The sequence below is a fragment of the Pavona decussata genome, unplaced genomic scaffold (genome assembly GCF_977016875.1).
Source record: "Pavona decussata unplaced genomic scaffold, jaPavDecu1.1 SCAFFOLD_155, whole genome shotgun sequence".
NCBI classification, from domain to species: Eukaryota; Metazoa; Cnidaria; class Anthozoa; order Scleractinia; family Agariciidae; genus Pavona; species Pavona decussata.
Window position 1 is genome coordinate 3003344 of NW_028145567.1, and position 6489 is coordinate 3009832.

Here is a 6489-nt window from a genome sequence, read left to right on the forward strand (position 1 = left end):
CTTGTAAATTGTTTTTCATATGGAACCGTCATCATATCTGTTGTGTTAGGGTACACAAATATCTTCCCTCCAGTGAAACGTTTTTAACGATTGATCGACTAACACTGGGTAACCCCTCACGGCCTCTTCATTTGGCGTTGGAGTCGTGAAAAGTTTCGGATCGACAAATGAATAAATGTGCCAAAACGTACCTTTTGTTTACCGAAGTTTTCGTTGCCGCCGTCTTCGTCGCAGTTTCCCAAAGTCTCACGCACAGAAGAAACCCGGGGAAAGTTATTGTGAGAATTTGTGGTTTCCCTGTTTGAGATCAGAGTTCAGATTGTAAGACATCCAGCAACTGAAAAATTTCCAAACTACCAATCTTTCAGCGCATCATTTTCGGTCAAACGTCCAGTTAATCTTGTGAGGAAGTTATCCTTGTGTTTAGTATTTAGGCATACATTAATTCTTGCTTGTCAATTAGCTATGTTTTCATCTGCTTGTAAATTGGTTTTTCGAAGGGAACCGTCATTATGTCTATTACTATCAATCAACCACATCGAAGTCTTCACAAATAACTGAAACAAGAATATTCGCGGCACATTTTGTAAACTTACCATTACAGCACAAAAGTGGGGGGACTAAAGCCCCCCCCCCAGCCCCTCCCCCTGCGCAGTCCCTGTCTGCATTTAGTTCGTCTTTACTCTTGTAAGTTATTCAGTGTTTCCTTGTCTTTAGCTTGATTTTGTATTTTGAATTTGTGTTTATACAGTCGAACCTGTATATAACGGCCACCCTTGACGAACTGGCCGCTTAATACAGATGGCCGCTAATACAGGATCACTAAAAATACTCACTGGGGGTTGTCTAATGTCAATTTTAATGGTGTATCATACAAAAAAAACACTTCATGCAAGGAATCAATAGGGAAATCAACACTCTTTCGAGCGATCAAAACTTTAAACAAAGTTCAGTGCCAACTTGTAACTTACGGTATAATAAACATAATATTGTGTAAAAGTACTATACAATAAATTGTCCTCTACTCTTCTACAGTATACAGTGCTCTATTTCTATGACTTACAGTTCACAACAAAATATCTCATTCCTTCATTTCATAGTTTTTACGCTCAATGTTCAATGTCGCATGGCTGAAGAACAAGCTAATTAAAGAGCAATTTCTTGCTAAAGAGTGAAGCATATTCAAAACAAACTTTTTTTAGCGTTCGTGTTATGGTACTGTACTTCAGCACATTGCTGACATCTGAAAAGCGTTAACCATATTAAAAACGGCCGAGTATCAGCTTACAGTAGCTTTGTACATGTTATTTGATTCTTTATAGTGATGCTGAATCGCATTTTAAACACAATAAAATACCGCATAAAATAACATATGGCTTAGTTTCCATTGAAGGGTGGCCGCTTAATACAGCTAAAAATAACAAAGAAAAACAAACATAGGACTGCTACAGGGTGGCCGCGGCCGCTTAATAGAGAGGGCCGCCTAATACAGGTAACAAATACAGTGTTTGTATGAGCGAACAATCGGGACTTTGAAAACTGGCCGCTTATTAGAGGGTGGCCGCTCGATACAGGGCCGTTATATACAAGTTCGTCCGTATTTCTTATTTGTATCTATTATATCTATTCAATAATAATAACAATAATAATAATAATGATAATAATAATAAGGTTCAATCTAATCTCGTACCCAGATCTCAGTCGGCTCGTGGGAGATCTGGGCACGAGATTATGGAGGACCATCTGTCTATAGCGAACCCCACAGAGGCATCACAAAGTGTATATTTTATGCGGCCTTATTGTTTGAACGCAAATATAATCGCCAATATGAATCCCCAGTTGTTAAATATCAGAAAACAGTCGTTCGTACAGCTTTCCCATTTACTTCAGCATTATGAATAAAAAAAAATATAATAAATAAAAAGAATAAAGAGAGAAAGCCCTTCCTGTTCTTAATTTGTTATCTGCTAAAAAAAGGTTCACTCGCCCCTTTAATTTTCCTGTATGTTACCCTGTTATACCAGCAGCCGATCAGACCTCTTTACTTGTGATAGAGACGCAGTCGAAATTTACAATAAGTGATTCTTCTTTGTGTAACTTACAACCTAATGCACAAAGAACAAGTCGAGAATTTATTTTAAATAAATACAGATTCAAGTTGTTTAAGCTTTTAACCTTAAAAACAGGATAATGACGTATTTTTTCTTTTTGTTTGAATTCAGTCAGAGGATATTTTGACATGAGTACATGTAATACTTGGACCTTAGACTGTTAACAGTCCCCCAATTTTTCCGTGTGATTGTCGAGATCATATCCTTCGATAGAACTGCCGCCATGTTGGTTGTTGGTTGGTATCCGAATACGGTCCTTTTGCGGTTAAATAGTGACTGTTTGATAAAAATGACGTCATTATGACGTCAGTATAATATTTTCATGTTATTCTCACTCGTGGTCACTCGTGTGTACTTTTAGACACGATCCCGAAAATATTTTTAATGCGATTGAAAATTCTCCAGTAATGTGAGTAAAACTGTTGCCTAGCCTCCAAATTTTCCTAGAACAAATATTTCAAAAATTCTTTGTTTGTCAATGGCTTTCTCGTACCTTATGCGTATGGACGGCCACCAAAAACACACGATTATAAATACGGAGATGAATGTATGTTTAAAGAAGGAATAGCTAATAAACAGAAGGGTTCCCAGTAAATAAATGGTAAATGATAGAATACAATAGCAAATGTTTTGGCGCTTGAACATTTTGTGTCAACTTTGCGTGCATATTTGTAACATAAGGGCTTGTGGTACGTGAGCTCTTGTGTAGAAAAGGGTTGACAACAAACTGAGTTTTTCGAGGCCTCAGCTCCTAACGAGCAGCGGTACCATACCAATCAGTAGATAAGATAACTTTCATGTTTTATTTTGTATTAAGTTCATTTTATTCGTTAGAAATAAAACTTCGCGCGAGTAGTGAGATATTTGGGCATATAGGCACACTTTTGAAAATATCACTGAATTCATACCTGATTCAACAATGACTCCTGCAACGGAGACGTCAAAAACCTAAATCCTCGGTTTCTCAAAAACCTAAATTTTTATCCTCGGTTTTTCAAAAACCTAAATTCTCACTTTCATAAATGACACCCAACTCACAAACAATCATCGATTAAATCCAACCAACTCATCAATCGCTGATTTGAATGATGAATACAATATTTTTGAACATCAATTTGGATATAATTAACCTGTTATAAAGAAAAAAATAATCATAAATAATTTAAATTTATGGTTGTTGTGTGACTGGATGCCGTTACTGTCACGCGTGACGTTGTGTGACTTGTCACGAAAATGGACAAAACCCTGAACGTGGGGTGCTCGGTTGGCTGTTTACTTGCCTGGCCCCAGCCAGGTCTTTTCCCGCCGCTGACAAGGCGGCTGTCCCTTCCCAGTTTACCTCTGGGACCGAGGTTGAGTCCTGGGACGAACTCTGAGCACCCCGCTGTAAACCAGTAGGGCCTGAGCGGGCTCACCCTGGAGGTACCGTCTACTGGAAGACATCCCACACTACTCAGTAATTCACCATCTGCACAAGCCGTTAAACAGGTTTCAGTCAGGGGCCAACTGACACCACCCTAAAGCTTCACCAGAGTTTGTGAACTAATATAACAATGGCCCGATTACCTATATATTACACTCAGTTCTGAAATTTTTACACTTGTGGTGCTATTTTTCTGTATATTGCGTAATATTGCTTGATTTGGATTAACACGCATGCGCTTTCATGCATGTTCACGATGACACAACCCAAAGCGGACTGGACACTAGTTTGTTAATACACGTGTCGGCCATTTTGTTGCCATTTTGCGAAGAGCTTGTGTTTTCATGTTTATGGCTCCTGTTTTGGGATTTTTGAACATTTATTTCTCCACTTTCATCGTTCTGATGTTTGTAGACGCTTTTTGAGGTAAGAATATCATTTATCTTGCACACAACAATAGATTTTTTATTGGATCGACCCGCTATCGAATATTCGTGAGGCTGTGAAATTAGCTTATTTATTTTTGGAAATCGACTAAATCCTTGATTGGGATCCAAGAATTAAAGGTATCATTGTATCCTTTCCACTTTACCAAAGCTTGTTTCTTCTTGTAATCTCTCCTGATAACTTTATCGATTCTGAATATCTCCTGATTAGCTTTCAATAATTCTGGTTCATAAAAACTCCCTTTGATTTCTTCATTATTGAGATCTTTCAGTTTATATGTGATCGGATTCGTGTATTGTATTTTATCGATAATGAAGACCTCTTCTGACCAGTTTTCTGTATAACCTCGATCAAACAGCTTTCTTTTATACTTTGATATTCTAACCATTTCACCAACTTTAAATTTTGGCAAAGATGATAATTGCTTCAAATTGCCAAATAGATTGAAGTAAACAGTTCCTACATTCTTTTTCTTAGATGCTTCTGTCGGTGTCATTTTTATTGAACTGTGTTTAGTGTTATTATACTGCTTCAATATTTTAGGCAAAATATCCAGATACATTGTATTGCCTTGAGCAGTGAATCGTTTCCACATTTTATTTTTAATCGTTCGATTCCAGCGCTCAACAACTGATGACTTCTCTTCATTTTCAGTCGAATACAGTGTAATGTTATGTTTTTTGAGCAAGTCTTTGAAATGTTTGTTGTAGAACTCTGAGCCTTTATCAGTCCATAGATACTTTGGTTTTCGACCCTCTTTGAATATGCTTTGAAATGCTTTCGTTATGGTCTCACCTTTTTTATCTTTTAATGGAACAATCCAACCGTATTTACTGAAAACATCTATAGTCGTGAGAAGATACCTATTACCTTTATTCCATTTACTGAATTGTTGCATTTCAACAAGGTCAGCAGCCCATATTTCATCAATATTATTTACAATAACACGCCGCCGAGTAAAGTTACGCCGTATGGGTTTATGCAGCTCATTAGCTAATTTTTCTTGCCAGTTTTCCTCTTTACCCGACGGCTTTTGACGTTTTTTGGAACCCCAAGACCCAGTTTCTGTTTTGTATTTATTGCATTTCTTGCCAACCAATGTCCCCATTGTCGTTCGGAATATGGAACAGCATCCAATGACTTTACCATCTTTTTGTCAGCTTTTAATTTACATTTTTTGTCATCTTTGCAGACTGAATAATCAACATCATGTTGCATGGCTATTGCATCTGTTTTGCCTGTTGGTTTATCATATATTTCCAATATTTGCCCTGTTTTGGGGTTATATTTGACTTGATTTTCCAAATCATTGTATGGACCAGTGTATTTATGACCAGGTAATACCCACCCAGCTTTGGGTTTTGGGAGCTTACCAATCATTTTGTGTATATCAATTGAACCACCGCTTTTGGGTCGTCCTTTGATTCCCTTTTCATACCCATTCCAATTTGGTGGGTGCCAACCAATTGCATCATAACTTGAGCATTTCGGTGTGTTGTGATATTTGCTTCCAATCTTGACCATGCTTTCACAAGGATAATCTTTGTATTTTTCTAATGTCTTTTTCCCAGCCTTGCCAGACCAAAATTGACTCGACAATATGCCAGTATCTGTACTGAAAGCACTTTTGGCAATGTCTCCAGATTTGTATCTATCAAAGACTTCCTTTGTTAATGGAATTAATGTTCCAACAACATCCATTGACTTCGACGCAACCTTACCTGGTGTACCGAGTTGTTCCAAAATTGTATTCAAATTACCACCATCAAGTTCTTTTCGGTCAGTTTTGTACCTTCTTTTTGGCCTTACTTTGGTTGATAATTTATCAAACATCTCTGATCCAGTCTTTTGAACAAAAGGTGTTGCTTTAGAGATAGCATAATCAATAGCTTTCTTCTGCAATTTGGGGTTTCTGAGAGCTTCAGACCCATAATATCGACCCATTTCAACTGCTTTCTTTCCCATCCATGGTAATGCATGTTGAATTAACATATCAGTACCAGTTGATGCTAAAGTATCCATTATGCCCCCCCCTTCGGAGGGGCTATTTAGTTTCCCTGTTTTTTAACAAATTTGGTTTTAGTTATACCACATTCAGCACAGGTACAGAAGAACATAAGCCGACCATTTTTGGCTTGCTTGTAACCTGAAGGCTGAACACATTCAGTTTCTTTCTTTTGTTTAACACAATATGATTTGACCATTTTATATCACTATATTAGATTAATTATCATCAGAGTCAGACTCATAATCCGTCTCATAATCCTCTGACTCAGAATCTGTTACCAATGTACACCATAAACATTATTTTCCTGAAAATTCTGTGTACTCATCACACTCTTCACAATATCTTATATCAACCATTATACAAATTAATTAGATAATTTTTTAAAATATTGGATTATAAAATTATGATTGACACTTTGATTGTTCATGTCAAAATGTGCATTGTGGATTGTTTTCAATATACTTGTACCCTTTTGTCTCTCAAATAAATAATACAAACAC